Below are 16780 nucleotides of genomic sequence, written 5' to 3'. Positions count from 1 at the left end.
AAGCCAAAGCGTTCCTAAGTCTCAGTTTGGAAGAGATAGTAGGATTGATGATGTTAAATCTTCCGGGCATTGAAGTGACTATGTAATTTTAGTGTATTGATAGAGACTTCTAACTTTAAATGAGTCAAAATATAAGAAAGATATAGTAAAAATTTGTACTGCTTGGGAAGAAAGAAAGCAGGAAGAATTATAAAAATTAATGTTCCGATTAATCTGGAAGAAATTGGAAAAGAGGAAAAGCACAAACAGCAGATAAAATAAATAGTAAAGATAAACTAAGAAGAAAGGTAGGAAACCAAACCCATCAGAAGAAATGTGATAAGGTTGCACTCCAGTATCAGATGATGACTCTTAGGCTGGGTTAAGAAACAATATCAACCTATATGCTGTCTACAAGAAATATATTTAAAAACTTTCACAGAAAGTTTGAAAATTAAGAGATAGATAAAAATAAATCAGGCACATGCAAACCAAATATTATCCGATGAAATGAAATTCAAAAGCAATAATTTTGATATCATCCATAGGAGGGTCGTAAAGGATTACAGCAATGAGTAATCATTTTATACCTTTCTGTCTTCTGACTACCCCTAGGAGGGTCTGCACTGTTTCCCTAGTAACCCAGTGACTAGAGGAAAATTTGTTCCAGAATAAATAACATTGATGATTAATGATGGCTGTCACAAGCTATATCTCTCATAAAATGTTGAATAATAATAACACTCTAATTCTGACAAAGACAGTCTAATTTTTTTGTATTTTACTTTTTTTGACATAAACACGAATACATGATTCTTTGGAGTTTGTACTAGTGAAACCAAGTAGAGGACCCACTGCAATACATTTCCGCGGAAGCCTTCGTGGACTGGCTTTCTTTCTCATGCCTGAGTTTCTGCTGCCACCTACAGTCTGAGTCTGGGCACAGCAATTTGCCCTTACAGCTATTTTTCACACTTCTCTCCCTCCCTCCCTTCCTCTCTTTCTTCCTTCCCTCATTCATTCATGCCAAAATTTTCCTGGAGCTGAGTTAGCCACATAAACTAGACTACAATACAATGCAGTGGTTGCATCAACAGTGGTATGAGCGGGGCATAAAAGCAGAGTGTGATACATTACAATCTAACACCATTGATCTGAAGTCAGCTGTTCTTTTCTCTCTTCGGATCCCTTTTTCATGAAAACTGTCTGATGTCTTCCTCAAACTACAAAGAATATGTTCAATAATGAAGCAAACCTTTTTTTAATTGCTATTTATTTCAAAGTTTACATTTTCTTAATCGTTTCCATTTAAAATTATGTAATTTTAAATGTGTTAATGTGATCACGTCACTTGTCATTAGGGGACTTTTCAGTGCAGTTTTTCCTCCCTCCCTTTGTTTGGCTTCACCCTGTCTTCTCCCTCCCCCACTTCCCTCACCAGAGTATCAGAGTAACACACATTATGAATGTTACATTTCGTACTCCATGTTTATATATTCACATGCGGACATATAAGTACATACACATTTGGGGGAAGAAATGCAAGAAAAAATTTCTTTATGTGTGTACCCATAACACTTTCAAGGCTACTGTTTAACTGTTGTGTTTTAACCACTCAGCATCTAAACACTTTAGAGTGGCTGGAAGTGTCCAGAACCCCTACCTGCTTCAACCCCGGTCTCATGGCAAATGATTCATAAAGCCTCTATGTCAGATTATTTTCCCCTTAAAATTTTTTTTGTATCAAAGATGTAGTGATCACCCCAGGCAGGCTAAAAAAAGATTTCTGTGTTTTATCTCTAGAGCAGAAACAAAGTTTTTTTTTTATATCTAAACATCTCTCTGTATCCTATTTCAATCTATTTTACCGAGTATTTATTGGAACCCCAGTTCCTAAAATCCTTAAAAGTTATTTGAGAAAGCAAGACTTACCCTAAAGGAGAAAGTAATATTGACTCCAGGGGGATCTAAGTAGTGATAAGAGCACAGGCTCTGAAGTCTCCCCAAGAACTTTGAAATCTCAGCTCCACACCTGCAGGCTGTGTGGCATTGGGCAAGCCCTTAACCTCTCTGAGCTTCATTGTCTATGTTATAGACTTTTCGTTGTAAGACTTGAGATGTATGCACTTAGCAAAAGCCAGGACTCTGATGTATATAATAGATTTTAGAAAATTCTGCTGACCCAGGTTTCTACTCCAGAAAAGATGATTCCCTTGGCTTGATCAAGAAAAGCAAGAAGGTGCCAAACACTGCAAGGCTGCTGAGTGAGCCAGAGAATGGGGCTCTAAGTCCTGTCCCATGTCCTATGTCCCACGTCCCCATGTTGAATGTGGGGCATGGGGTGACAAAACCTCCAGATAAGCACGGGGATCTGAAAGCAGAAGTAGCCTGTCTTACTGCCTGGGTGGCTCTGGGAAAATACAGAGAACCAACCCCCAGCTGGGGAGCTGCTGCAGCAGGCGAGCGAAAATGCCTGCAGGTGTCAGTATGAGGCACCTGAGACAGCCTGCCGTGCTCTCCTCATCCAAACTGGCGCGGTGGGCATCAAGACAAGCAGAGATGTGCAGAGGCCTCCAGGTGTGGGCAGGCAGAAGTAGGGTTACCTGAGGATCTGTCAGTAGGAAATCAGATGGAGTTTGGGCATCTTCCTGGTATCAGCAGGCATAGAAGTTCAGAGGTCAGTGGGCTCGAGGATTCAGCATAAGATGCCTATGTCAACACATGGCCATGGAAACACACAGCTCAGACCTCCTGCTGCAGGGAGCAAGCTGACAGAAGACCCTGCAACTCCTCTCCTGGGCTGTTCCCGCCACCACCTGCAGGACCAGGACCCTTCTAGCTGCCCTTGGCTCAGGAACTGTTCCACTCTTGCCAAAGTGCCCTTGGAGCTGCACTGCTGTCTGAACTCCGTCCCCCCTTCCCCCGCCTCCCAGCCCACCATCTGTCCTCCTCTCCCCTTAGACCTAGGGCTGCATCTGGTCTGCAGCCTTTGCAGTCCACTCCCCATCATCCTTCACGGAAGCCACCCCCTCCCCAATATCTCTTGCACGTCTCATCCTATCTTTGTATCTACTCAGAGGACCTCAGTTAATACAAGAAGCCTGATTCCATAGTCTCTGTAGGCCGAAAAGGACATAGATGGCTTCAAAGAAGAAGTTAGATTAGGTTCCAAAAGGAATTAGATGTGGCTGGTCTAAAAGTCGGAGACTGAGCACTGCACACCCAAGTGACCTCCAGAGCGAGGGTGGGCCTGGGCTCTGGGACCTTTGGCTTGAGTAGGGGTCAGACTGAAGACCTGTCAAAGAGGCTGGGCTTTCTGGAGCAGTCAGTAGGGAGCCTGTTGGAAGGCTTTTGTCAGGGGAATGACAGGGGTGAAGGAGCTGAGGGCAGCTGAGGAATTTTGCTCTGCAAGCTTTATCTTTCACAGTGGAATGCAAAACCTTGCCTTCTGTCAAATGAATTCGAAGCTTTAGCAAATATGCAAGGAACGATATACCTCATTGCATCATATAATCTAAGGCTGATTCTAAACACATAAAAGTGTAATTGCTGCAGATACCCAACTTAAAAAAATCTATATTGTACAAAACATATAAGGTTTAAATGTAGAGAATAGTCCAATTATTTTACCGCATTGAGCCTTAGTTTAAGGAAACTAAACTAAATAAGGAAATGAAACCAAATAGACTCTAAGATCATTGCAGCTCTACGAACCTATGCTTTTCAAAGTTATTGAACCAGGATTTGTGACATCATTTCATATTTTCATTTTAATACAGGAGATGCCGGGCTAGTTTTGTTGACCAATTCTTGACATCACATCACTGAAAAAGATTTATAAACAAATTTGTCTTTCTTGTGACATGAGACTTTCAATTTCATCAGTTATAAATAATTGCTGTTGACATTTTTTGCTGACAATTATTTAAACAGTTGTCAGTAAGATGTTCATTTTATTGGTTTTTTTCTTACTTGTATATCATGACTAAAATTTAAGTAGCTTGAAATATAAATATTAATTGAGCAGAACTCTTTGTTCCTTGATATAAGGCCATAGAATCAGCAGCTTTCCCTCGATGCTTCTATGTACTATAAGTCAGAGGATTACAAGGGAATAAAGGGTAGTGATGCAGACAGGCTTAGATTGGTATCTTAATAAGTCATCCAGAAACCCTCAGAACGGCCACAACTTTCTTTAAAGATGATTCTCAAGATCCCCCCAATGGGTAGAATGAAACACCAGATCAAAAAATAAAAATAAGTGAAAGTCTACATTTTAAACCATGAAACTCACCCCACCCAGCCTGGTCTTCTGCCTAGCTCCATACATCTGCAGCCAGCTCTATATCATCTGGCAGGAAATGGGAGATATGTATCCTTCTCAGAGGATATTAATGTTTAGGGGTCACCCAATAAAGCAGTTAAGCCCTTTCCCAATCATACTGCTGTAACCCCCACTGGACACCAGCATCATAAGACACATGACTGACAATCAGCTCAGGAAATATACCTCACTCTTACTGGTCAGGCATAACTTGCCAGATATTTGAGAAACAGATTGAAAATAAAAGTAAAGCAAGAGACCAAAATGAACACATGGAAACCGAAAATTCAGAAGAAACAGATGTAGAAAGCAGAAGAAAAACTGATGGAAGTGCTCAGAGAAAGAAGCAAATATGGCATCTATGAAATAAGAACAGTGTCTTTACAAAGAACAAAGAACAAGAAAAACTTTGGAAATTAAAAATATGCTAGCCAATATTTTTTTAAATCAGTAAAAATGTTGAAGATAGAGTTGAAAAAATCGACCAGATTAAAAAAAAAAAAAGAAAAGACAATAGGAGGCAAAAGTAAATAAATTAGAAGATCATTTCAGGATGTACGACAGCAAAATAATCAAAATTCCACAAAGAGAGAACAGAGAAATTAGTGCAAAGAAAATCATCAGTGACAGAAGAAAACTTCCCCAAACTAAAGACATAGTCTTCCAGGTCCTGGACTCACTAAGTGCCTATGAAAATAAAGACTCACAACGTACATCCCAAAAAACTTCAGAACTGGAGATAAAAAGAAAAACTAAACATTTTCAGAACGACTGGGACAGGAATCCAAATGGCAACCCTGGAAGCAAGAAAAAAATGGAACAAGATCTTTAAAATTCTGAATGAAAGTATTTTTCCCGCAGAAATTAAGACACAGACAAACTATCAGTCAAGTGCGAGGCTAGACTAAAGACATGTCTTGTGTGGCTTCAAGCAAGTGTCATACCCTTCCCGCACCTCCTGTTCCCACCTATAAAAACAATGGAAAAGTAACATCAGCCTTGCCCATTTCACAGGGTCCTCATTAAGTGAAATAAAGCACAGCTTCCATCTGTACAGTACTAACTCCATCATGAATCCTAAACTCAGGGGCAGTGTCCAATCACGATTTATTTTTGGATCCTCTAAATGACCCAGGCCAGTGACTTACACATAATAGATATCAATAAATAGTTTTTGAATAAATAACATTTGTAAAAAGACTTTCTAAAGTAGAGATATGGGACATTTTCTATATAATAATAATAGTAATTTAGAAACAATATATATGTAATTCAACATTGGAGAAAAATCAAGTATGGCATAGCCAAGAAACAGAATCTTGTGCATTCATTAGACTATTCAGCTATTTGTTAGGACATTGATTATTCTGATTGACTTTTAGAAGCCAATCCTAGAGCTCCTCCCCCAATACTCTGGAGTTGGGATGGTGACCTCAGTGGAGGAAGAAATCCTGCTAATCTGTTAGTCAAGTGCTCTTTGGCCCAATGTCTGAGACTTTACCTTAAAGGCTTTAGTATAAGACACTGTAAACCACAAGAGTTAAGTTACCCATTGAAAGTGTAATTAGTAGCTGAACATGCTAGTGGGCAAAGAAAGTCCGCATTTGAGAAGGGCCTGAAGCATGAGTGCAAGATAGCGTCAGGGAATGTAGCAATTGCTAATTTCAACCATCAGGTGGCGTAGCAGAACACAAAATTCTCAGCAGTGGAGGGCAAAACCATTCCCTGGCTGTTCTTAAAAAAGAACAGTTTGGTAATCCCAGAAATTTGTCTGATGGAGAGTTCAGTCAGACCCCATTGAGACAGTGGGTTACCCAATACATTAATTTCACCCTTCTCCCAATTGTGCACTAAAAAGCCCTTCCAAGAAATGTAGTATCTGATAGAACTGTCTCTTGAGAGCCAAGTGCCACATTTTCAAGAATTAAAAAAATATATATTTTGAGGTAGATGGAGGAAAGAATAAAAAAATTAAATAATTTCTTCAATTAAATAAACAAATAAATATTTTTAATTAAGATTAGATTATATAAACTTACAATTAACTAGATTATATTTAAAACAAAAATAATAAATCCCCAAAACTCATTTTTATCTAATTATTTTATTACATTTTTCTCTTTTCTGTGCTCTTGAGGTTATTTATACATCCATTATATCTATGCGATATAATCGTTTATAATGGAGTGCTACTACACATCTCTTCCCAGTGCCACATTCAGTGGCATGAAGTTGGTGACCACTTGGCCACTTGGAAATTGACCATGGAAACTGGCAAATGCTACAAATCAGCTCTTCAGTGGCCGATTAAATATTTACCAAATACCAGCAGGTGAAGAAAAGGGAGACTGCCCATAATTATGCTGGGAAGCAGAAGGAAAGGAGTTTGGCATTACAACTCACCTCTGATAATAATTCAGACACAGCAAAATGCAGTAGCCAAAAACTTTCACTCTGTAGTCAGGACAGAGACTTTGAATCTGTGCTCTGCCATTTATTAACTGTGTACCTTGGACAATTGACTCTTGGTGCCTGTCTATTTACCCGTGAAAAGGATATAAAAGTATCTACTTTATAAGGTTATTGTGAGGATTAAGTGAATATAAAACACTTGTTAAAAGACGATGGAATTATTAATACCCATGACAGAAGTAATGATGATGCCAACAGCACAGACACACTTGAATTCTGAGTTCTTAAAGCCATTTACCCATCTCGTTATATTTTTCCATTTAATTTTACATCGTGATTTAAGTTTATTTTCTGGAAGGAGACAAAACATAATGCCAGATTTCAATACAGAATAATAAAGATTTACTATGCTACGTTCCATTTTTAATATTTGGGAAGTAAATTTAAAATTCTCAAGGTTTAGTTTTAAAGGCTTTTATCCTGCTTTCTTAGGTATTCTGTAAATATCAGAAAATTGATTGAATTTTCCCAAAGAGCATGCCATTTAATGCAAGAGTATATCTTGTGTTGTCTGAGCCAAACAGAGAGGTTGCTCAGAAACTGGATTAGTAGAAACTCCATGTCTCATTCCTCTAATGAGGGGGTAAGTATTTTTCTCCATATTTGAGTGGTGGCAGCCTTTGAGAATACAGAAAATGATCTCTCATAGTGACAGAAGGGAATGAGAAAAATCTAGAATAAATAGATATGATTCTCTCTCCAAAATCATAAACTAAAGACCCAGCTTTGTGATATGAAGAGCTTGATCAGTTAGGTCTGAGTTATGAGTGATATAAAATTTAGGATGTCTGCTGTCTTCAAGTTATGAAAGCCCTTCTGGAAGTTTTGGAGAATCTAGGAGTACAGGTTACCCTCTGAGATCCTGACTTGCTAACACGTCCTAGCTGATGCCAGAGGAAAACACAGTGACCCACTGAAGTCACTTCCAAGTGGCAGAAACTGGAAAGCTCTGAAACAAATTGGTCAAAGAAACTAAAACTCATTGCAAAATCCAAACTTCAAAACCTGAACTACAGAGTTTTCTGCTCACACCAGACACTCACACCTTTTTTATTTATTTTTCGATTAGCTGATCAGACTAGTTTTTTATTGGCTCTCTATTATTTATGCCCAACACTGTGAGAAGTGCTGTTTCAAAATTCATTTTAAGAATTATAACTAAAGAGGAAAAAAAAATACTTTTCCAAGGCACCCAAGATGCAAGTTCATCATTCTGGACCTCTTTCCTGAAAATGACAGGGTGTTTCCTCACCAGAGTATGCACATTGCCATTATTAGAATTCCTTCTGTCCTATGATATACTCATCGTCTCAGGGGAAAAGCATGAGACACTCTAAGTCATTTGAGACTACAGCTGTCTTACTGTCATGATCTCATTCAGAACTATTTTGGCACTGCCACAGCTGCTGGTAGAGCCCAGATGGGTGTTACCATGCATGAGGAGAGTAGTGATATGGACAAGACAATTGATACTGACAGTGTCATCACGACAGATCAAGGGCCACACACAGGCCTTGCTAGTGCTTTTAAAATTTTAAATATATGGATATTATGCAAATAAATACATGCTCATTGTTGAATATGTGTAAAATATAAAAGCATAAAGAGTAATTTAATTTTTTATTTCTCTCTAGCTTTATTGAGATATAATTGACACAACATTGTGTAAGTTTAAGGTATGTAACATGATGATTTGATACAATATATATTGCAAAATGTTTACCAAATTAGATTAACAAATCCTTCACCTCACATAATTACCTCTTTTGTTGTTGTTGTTGTGAGAACATTTAAGATCCATTCTCTTAGCAACTTCCACGTATACAGTACAGTATTTTTAATTATCATCACCATGCTGTACATTAGATCCCAAGAACTTATTTACCTTATGACCGGAAGTTTGTGCCATTTGACCAGCATCTCCCCATTTCTTCCGTTCCCCAGCCTTTGGCAACCACTATTTTACTCTGTTTCGATAAGTGCATTTTTTTTTTTTTTTGGATTCCACATATAACTGAGAACAAACAGTATTTGTCTTTCTCAGTCTGACTTATTTCACTTAGCATAATGCCCTCATGGTCCATCCATGTTGTCACAAATGACAGGATTTTCTTCTCGTTTAAGGCTAAATAATATTCCATTATTTATCTATCTATAGAAAGGAAGTTTTTTTCTTTTTTCTCCTACTATCTTTACCATTTACTTTCAAATAGTCTCAGGTTTACAGAAAAGTTGCAAAAATAGTATAGGGAATTACAATATGCTCTTTATCCTGATTACTTAAATATTAACATTGTATCACATTTGCTCTTTTGTGCCCCCTCTCTCATATGTATATTATTTATTTCTGAACGATCTGAAGGTACATTGCAAACTGATGCCCCCTTGCCTCTAAATACTTCTGCATGTGTTCCCTAAAAACAAGACCAGTCTTATTCATACTAGACAACAAAATCAGAAAATTAATGATGATACTACTATTTTAGTCAATCTACAGAATTTATTTAATTTCACCAATTGTCTCCTTATTGCCCTTTTAGCAAAAGAAAAACAATTTTGGTCCAGGATCCAATCCAACATGACATATGGCATTTAGTCTCTTTGGTATCCTTTAATCCGGGTAGCTCTTCAGCCTTTCTTGCCTGGCTTGGACATTTCCGAAGAGTATGAGTCAATTCTCTTGTAACAGAGTTTTGAGTTTGTCGATGTTTCTTAATATTTAAACTCGTGTTGCACATCTTCAGCAGGCAGTGTTCTTAGGGTGTTATATCAAGAGCACATGCCATGGTTTTGATGCATTACTGGTGGTGTTAACTTTGACCAGTTGGTTAACGTGGTTTCTGCCAACTGTAAATGATACTATTTTATCCTTTGTAATTAAAAACTATCTTGTGGGAAGTTAACATTAATACTATGTAAATATCCTATGACTCTTCCAATTTTCACCTATTATTTTTATTATCCTTGATGATTTTTGCCTGAATCAATTATTAGTATGATGGTTACTAAATGATGATTTTTCAATTTCATCATTTCTCATTTATGGTTTACATTCTACTATAAGAAGAAGTGCTTTTCTTCCTCATTTGTCATGCACTTATTTATATTAGTATTGATACTCATGGATTCTCACTTTAGTGTGAGTTATAAGCTATTGCTCTTTATCTGTTTTGATGTTCAAATTGTCCCAGATTTGGTGAGTAGGAGCCCCATCAATCTGTCTTCTGTGTCTTTTGGATATGTTCCCATCATCCTTTGAGCACATCCTTATATAATTGCACAGCAAGATGCTCCAGCCCTGGAATCAGCCAATTCTCCAAGGAACTCTAGTTCCTTTTAGTGGAGCATGGTATTTTAAAAACTGTATCTGGACACTTAATGTGTTCATTGCTACTAGGATATCATTGCTTTTAAGCACTCTCAATAAACAGAACCAGGAATTTATGTGTGTGTCCTGAGATTCATATTGACTTCTATATCTATATATTTAAAAACCATGTGTTTATATTGATACTTCCAATCCCAATACAACACCACAGGGTGCATTCTAGCTTCTCCCTTCATGTATTTGTAATTCTCTCCTCATATAATGAAAAATCTAGATCACATTTTTTTGCGCAATCTAAGAGTAGCCATAAAGTAGTTTCGAAATTGCTAACAATTCTGAAAATTCTGTGAAAAACAAACTCACTAACTACAGTAATTGCCTATAGTTTTGGGGTTTTTTTTTTTGCCTAAGGGTATAAAATCAAGTTATCGCGTTCAAAAATAACTTGATTGTTTCCCTGTGGTCCCTTTGTCTATGGTTGGCACTTAAAATACTATTAGTAACATATATTTGTTTCTTTTCATGTCCTATTTGCAATTTTTATCCCACATACTCATTAATTCTATTAATTAATTAATGTGTTCATTTATTTTTAAGTATGTGAAACATAAATATGTTTTTTAAAGACAAAACTATACAAAAAGTTTACTTAAGAAAGTGTCATTCAGCTCAACTCTTGTAGTCTTTTCCCATCTACCTACCCTGAAGGTGACCAAACCCATTTACTTGTGGTCTACCCTTCCTATGATTCTTTTTGCATAAATAAGCAGATATGTGTATATTTTCTTATTTCTCCACTTCTTTGTTACACAAAAGGTGGTACAAAATGGATACTCCTTTGTACATTGCTTTTTTCATTTAATAATATATCCCGAAAATCACTCCATATCAGTTTATACTGACCTACTTCATTTCTTTTTATAGCTGTATAATATTCCATTGTGTAGATATATCGCATTTATTCAATCTCTCTCTTGTGTAGGTTCTTAGGTTATTTGCAATATTTTGAAATTACAATAGATATTCAATGGATAACCTTGTACTTATATATTTTTTTGTTTGCTGAAGTTGTATCTTCAGGGTAAATTCTTAGAAGGGGAATTGTTGGGCCAAAAGGTAGTTTAAAATAGATATGTAGTTATCATTTATTGCCAAAATCTCCTCCAAAAGTATTGTATCAGTTTCCATTCCCACCAGCAATATATGAGAATGCTTATTTCTCACAATTTCTCTAACAGAATATTGTCCTACTTTTTAATTTTAACCAATCTGATAAGTTAGAAAGGGAATCTTGGGGAAGTTATAATTTGCATTTCTCCAATTACAAGTGGGGTTGAACATTTTTCACATGTTTAGGCTATTTTTGTGTTGTTGTTGTTGTTTTTATGAATTCTTCCTTAGTATCTTTTATTCTTTTTTTTCTATCTAGTTTTTGGTCTTTCTTCACTTAATTTTAAAGGTTTTTTGTTGTTGTTGTTGTTTTTAAATATATGTTAGGGACATTATCCTTTTATCTGATAAATGTTGAAAATATTTTCTCTCAGTTTATCAGGTATATTTTGATTTTGTTCATTTTTTTGGGAAAAGATTTTTACCTTTATCAATCTTTTCTTTATTCTTTTTTTTGCTTCTAGATTTTGAGTCTTAGAGAACCTTTCTTCACATACTTGTTATAATAGAATTTACTCTTGCTTTCTTCTAGTACTTTTACGATTTTATTTTTACAAACTTTCTGATAATAAATTTTTTATTTCTTTTAAAAAGGTAACATTACATATAAAGGCTTTCCTTGTTGATAAAAATTATTTTAAAATGTAGTTTTAAAATGCTGCATTTTCTTTGAGTAGATTGAATATAATTGCTTAATTTATCTCTTATTGTTGGACATACAGATACCTTCTAATTTTTTGATAATGTAAATAATGCTGTAATGTGTGTCTTTATACATAAATCTTTGAACACATCTCTGATTATTTCCTTAGAATAAATGTCAGGAAAAAGATAGTTGGCAATTTTATGCCAATTGACAGGACACCCATCCCATGGAATACTACTCAGCAATAAACAGAAACTCATTATATACATCCAACAACATGGATAAACCTCGCTATAATTATGCTGAGTAAAAACAATAGAGACCAAAGATAAGAGGATCTACTGTATTATTTAATTTATAAAATGCTAAAAAATATAAATTAATCTATAGTGACAGAAAGCACAAAAGTGGTTACTTGGGGATGGAGGTAAAAAGATGAATAGATCATAAAGGGACACAAGAAACATTTGGAGGTCATATTCTTGATTGCGATGATAGCTTCATGGATGTATATGTGTGTTAAACTTATCAAATTGTGTACTTTAAATATGTGCATTTTATCATATTTCAATTCTACCTCAATAAAATTGTAAAATCAAAAAGATATAAATCCAAGTGGAGCAGAAGAGAAGACAACAGGTACCTTCAAGGTCCTAATACTCACTACCAATTGCCTACCAGGTCAGCTGTCCTGTCTTGTACTTTATACAGTACAGGTGTATAACCACTTCTCTAAAGTCATTAACAGGAATTTTGCATCTTTAAAAATCTTTGCTAGTTTCATATGTACAATCATAAGATTGTTCTAACATGCATTTCATTAATAATGCCATCCAACATTTTATATGTGTACTTACTTCTTATTACTTATTATTTCTTCTTGTGTGAATTTTCCAGGTTCATTGATCATTTTGCTAAATTTAATGAACTTTTAAGATTTCTTTTTATAGTATGCCATTTCTTCATTTGTGTATGTTGCAAACATTTCTTTAAATTTGCTTTTTACTTCCTTATTTTGCCTATGGTATTTTTAGATGGACAGAACTTTTAAAAGATGCCAAAAATCAAATGTGGTGATTCCCTTCATGGTTCTTATGAGAAAAATCCTACCTATTCTGATATCAAGTAAATATTCACTCTGTTTTCTTAGTGTTTGCTTAATTTCAGTTTTTACACTGACTCTCCTTATTTCCCTTTGGAATTTTTTTAGGCGTATTCTATGAAAAAAAAAAAATCTAACTCCTCCTCATCCCCAAACAATAAAATATGTTTCCCCAGGACCATTTTGTCGATATTTCTAAAGAATAAATGGCCATTAAAAAATAAAGCTTTCTACTTATATTGTCCTGGTTTTCCTATCTGTAAACTAGGTATAATGATTTCCACTTCATCATTGCATTGAACATAGAAAACATTAGCTCATGTCCACTAGGCTAGTTCTTACATGCAAGATAAACATTTTGAAAAAAGGATAAGAACCCCTGAAGCCCTGAATGAATGCACCAACAGAGGCCCTAAATTAATATCTGCAACTCATCTGGAGCCCAAATGAAGCACTGTGGGGGAAATATTCTCACTAATGGCGTGCTCAACGTTATTCCTAAGCAACTTCTTTTTCTCTTTTTTCCAGTTCCTGGATGGACATTCATCATATATAGAGGAAGATAAATCCAGTCAGCTGCAAGACAAGGAGAGGGAAAGAAGAAGGTGAATGGGTAGTAAAATTCACCAGATTAAAAGAGAATTTTATAAATAATTTCACCTGCATAAATTTGACTCCAGATTTTCCCCTCAATATGCTATTCTCATGTTCCTTAAACATACATATTTGTTGAAGAAAAAAATGATGTAGTGATGTACTGACTCTCACCAATACAGAATTATTAAATATTGCAGATACGACCCCTAACACCTAATATGCAAAATGTCAAATTTATATAAAATACATATTAGAAAGTAAGTATGCTACTGCAAAATTACCTACTCCATGGATGTTTTTTAAACAGTTAAGTTCCCTGGTACATTTCAACTCTGACTCAGGTGATAAAGTGCAATGTTCATAGGTACAGAAAATGAAGTTCATGCCATTCTGTTTGGCTTTTGGTCTATAAGCAGCTGAACTTCCACGCAGGGAATACTGAGATCATCTTTTTGACCTTCATCCAGAAAGCATTTGGTAAGTGGCATTACTATTTTACTAATATAGAAGCCCTTTATAACATTTTATGATCACAGGCTTGGATAAACCACATTATGCACTTATAAAACAGAGTCATTAAACACGGTCACTGCACCACAGTAACGGCTGTACTCAACATGGTCAGCTTTATTGGCATTTCCAATCTTGTGGATATTGGTCCTTTTCTTCCTCCCATGCCCACATTTGGAAGAGTCTCTGCAAGGGCAAATTGTGCTGTTGCTATCAGTGACATTCGCCATCATCACCAGCAGAGGTGAATTCTGTGGCTTTGATTTTCTCCTTTGCAGTGTGTCTGCTGGGAGAAAGAAATGGCAGTAATGAACAGGGAGACAAGGTAGTCTCAAGTAAGGGATCATCTAAGGGACACGTATCGGTTGTTTTTGTTTTTTTTTTTTAATTTTAAGGTGAAGTTTATTTGGGGTAATTTGGAAAGTAGAGTGAAGTATAAAGGAGGAGGGGGAAAAAAATGACCTGCCCTCCCAAATCTAAAGTAATCTGTTAGCAATTTTTTTTTTTGTAATATTAAGAACCAAACAGTGTAAACACTCTTAAACTGAGATGAAATACCTTCTTACCATAAATCTTGAAAAGCCGCAGCCACAGGTCTTAGAGCAGATCTTGTACAGTAAAGTATTCATGTAAGAAATGTTCATTTTTCTTCCTAGTTGACCATATAGAATTCTTTTTTTCATATGTAAGCCCTTTATGGAAAAGTTGGAAAGTTTGCGTTTGAGAATGGTGACCTTCATCTCATCTTGAGAAACTTGCTATTAAGCTGCATTTGGGAGAGCTATGTGTGAGAGGAGCTCAGCCTGCACCCCGGAAGCAGAAGCACCGGCTTTCCTGCCTTGGGTGTGCTCTCTGCAGAGCGGGGCGCCTCAGTGGCGCTCTCCTTCCGTGCGTTTGTCTTCACAGGTGCTGAAAATAAATTATATATAAAACTTGCAACCTCACTTTTGCACTTAGAATCGCAGCAAAAGATTTTGCGTATTACTATAAGACATTCTTCAGAGCATCATTAGTGACATTTCCTGTCATATACTTTCAATTTACCGAATCATTCTCTTTGTTACTTTAAATTTTTGTTAGAAACATCCTTATACATATATCTTTGACCGTATCTCTATGACGTTGGGATAGAACCTGAGAGTGAGATTAAATCCGGACACGCTGACAGCTTTCGATAGCTATCCCTAACTGCTTCCCAGCACGGTCCCACTCCCGCTGCCAAGGCCCAGCACATGACCACAGAGGCAAACTTGAAAGGCACATTGTTTGGAAACATTCATGGGCCTGTATGGCACAAGACATCGAAAATAAGGTGGTTTATTGACATGATTCCCTCCTAGCATCTTCATTCTACAATCCTAATAATGAAACGCAATTCCATTTTAGAGTTCATCTGGGGAGTTTGGCTTTAGAAATGCCTCACCTTATAGTCTGGTCAGTTCATGTTTTAAAAACAAGGTTTCAAGAGCAATGTTCCAGAGGCGCCCCAGCACATGAACATCTCTGGCAAAATCAGATTTACTATTTCCCTTGAGCCGTGTTGCATGTCCTCCTCATTTTTACAAGGGATCGCCTTGCACAGAAAATGTGTCACTCATCGGACCTGTCCGCGTAAGAACTTGAGCATTTGGTTATTTTCACTTAGTTTAAAAATAACGCTGTGATAAAATCCTTGACACTGGTGACCATGTGCGTCGGTTTATTAACTGTCTGTGTGGCTCTGCAGCTAAGAGACAGCAGTTCCAGAGGCTGTTCCCCTAATACCGTGTCTGAATAAGAGGAAAAGTATCACAGCCCCAGCCAAATCCCATTGCCTGAGGCTACTGTGTGACAGATGCAGGATTAGTCACAAGGAGAATGAGGTCAGATCATGTTTGTGGATCACTGCAATTAGAAAAATGACCCTAATATTCATGGGTCAGCTCCAATAATTTTGTAGATGTGGGACAATAGCCTTACAAACTGGCATAGATTCAATTAATTAATTAATTAATTAATTAATTTAATTTTTAAAAACTTTTAACGCCTACAGCACCTGGTCTTCCTAGGTGGTCTCCCATCCAAGTACTAACCAGGCTCAACCCTGCTTAGCTCCCAAGATCAGATGGGATCGGGCATATTCAGGGTGGCATGGCTGTAGACAGCATAGATTTAATTTAAACCGTGGAAGGGACCTTAAGCAATCACTGAGTATAAAGATGAGCAATCCGAGGCCTAAAGAAGTCTGGTGACATGCACAAGATCCCATGGCTAGTTATGGCTATCTGGGTCTTTACCAAGGTCTTCTGATTGCAAGCTCAGCGCTCTTTCTAGTACTGCATTAGCTGGATCTCTGGCCCATGTCCTTGGAGTCTTGGAGGGTCAATGGGAATGGCAGAACCGGTGGAGAGAGAAGCCTGGACACATGAGAGGACATATCTTATTATTCTTCATGTTGCTGCCGCCTGCATTCCAAAGTAGGAGAATTTTCTGGTGCAGCTCAGCCACTGACAGCATCTACTTCTTCATCTGCATCTCTCAGGAAAAAATTAAATTCATTTAAGAATTTGTTTCCTTAGCCCCTTATTTATAGCAAGCCCCTCATGCGTGAAGGAATACCTCCAAATCAAGATTCTTTTCTGATGAAATGGAAACCAGTCTGCAGTGAAACAT

The 16780-nt window shown here is 36.7% G+C and overlaps 1 non-coding gene across 1 annotated transcript; it reads right to left on the bottom strand.

Moving 5' to 3' along the window:
- Nucleotides 1-16151: 16151 nt before the first annotated feature.
- On the bottom strand, nt 16152-16270 carry LOC120589104 (5S ribosomal RNA). The gene has a single exon (XR_005649386.1). It is a non-coding gene; the product is annotated as a 5S ribosomal RNA (ribosomal RNA).
- Between the last annotated feature and the right edge of the window lie 510 nt (nt 16271-16780).

Source organism: Pteropus medius, unplaced genomic scaffold, assembly GCF_902729225.1.
Source record: "Pteropus medius unplaced genomic scaffold, Ma_sr-lr_union100, whole genome shotgun sequence".
Classification (NCBI taxonomy): domain Eukaryota; kingdom Metazoa; phylum Chordata; class Mammalia; order Chiroptera; family Pteropodidae; genus Pteropus; species Pteropus medius.
Note: the sequence above shows the minus strand (reverse complement) of the source record. Positions and strands in the feature narration are given on the sequence as shown.